The following is a 1,379-nucleotide window of genomic DNA, read 5'->3' on the forward strand; positions in this document are numbered from 1 at the left end:
GTTATCCCTTTCACTGATTTCCTTGGAAGAGGTTAGTTAATAAGGCAGTAGTATGGCAAGAAATACGTTCTTGGCTAGTGTACAGGTGGTTTGTATCTTGTAACCCCCAACAGTCCCATTTCAGCCTTCCTGGTAGGGCTCCGGTCCATGTCTCTGGTATGACATTTATTTCTCACTGCTTATTTATCCAGAGGGGCACAATTCAAGAGTTTCTCAATCAGATCCACTCTTGAGAACTATTTTAATAAGATTTTTGTATTTTTCTGTGTGTCAAGAATTTTATATTGGGCGTGTCACAAACATACCAGTAGTTTAACAACATTATTTTATAAGATGGATGTCCTATTAATACACAAACCAAAAAACGCTGTAATGACAGCGCTGCACATCTGTAAGTCTCACCACATAGTGTTTGCAAACAGAGCAGATGAACTATGTTGATCCAGTTTGTTGCCTGATGCTAATTTGTGTAATACAACCTTGGGCTTTGCACCCCCCCTTTGAGCATAACTCTTACCTAAGCCTACAAATATTTCTCTATTTAGACACCACAGAGTACCTGATTCATGCACATCTGCATCTGCATCCAAGTGCAAGTCACCTAACTCAGCATCACTAAGAATGATTATCTAGATGGCATGGGGCCATTTTGACTGGGTGAGTTGTGCAAGCCATTTCTTAAGTTTCACTCTATCCCAAAAACCCTGATGATGAGGCCTTCACAGCAAATCCATTTTGAATTGCTGTTCATGAGCCTGGGATAACAAGTGGATAAAGCATCATTTTTAGGTTATTGCACAGGCCATTATACAGGGCAACTACTGCAGCGATCCAGACCACTGCTCAATGCATTAAAGATAACAGACCAGGATTTCTAAGGGAGAGAGTTTTTATCCATCCAGGAAGGGCACACATCAACTGCAGATGCTTCCTCAACCTGATGCAGGGGATTTATACCTGACCAGCTGCTAAGCAGAATTTTCCCAAGTATTCACGTTTGTCTAACAGAAGAGAGCAGATTTACCCAAAGAACCCTGTCTGCCATTGGACTCACTAGGTACTCAGGATGAACTCAAGACAACCTTCTTCCTCAGGTTGTGAATGGTATTCCCTACAATGCGAAGGGTGTAATTCTCATGCCTTTCCCCCCATCCCTGCCTCAGCTAGCGCCCTCCTCCCTTCTTTTGCCCCCTACTGGATACTTTCTTATGTGTCCACATCCTTTCTGTAGTGAGTCCAAAACTGGACACAGGACTCTAGATGTGGCCTCCCCAGTGCTGAATAGAGGGGAATAATCACTTCCCTTGACCTGCCACCAATACTCTTAGATTTCTTAAATCTCATAGACATTAGGACTGGAAGGGACCTCATGAGATCAT

The sequence above is a fragment of the Gavialis gangeticus genome, unplaced genomic scaffold (genome assembly GCF_001723915.1).
Source record: "Gavialis gangeticus isolate Ggan-Ray unplaced genomic scaffold, GavGan_comp1, whole genome shotgun sequence".
NCBI lineage: Eukaryota > Metazoa > Chordata > Crocodylia > Gavialidae > Gavialis > Gavialis gangeticus.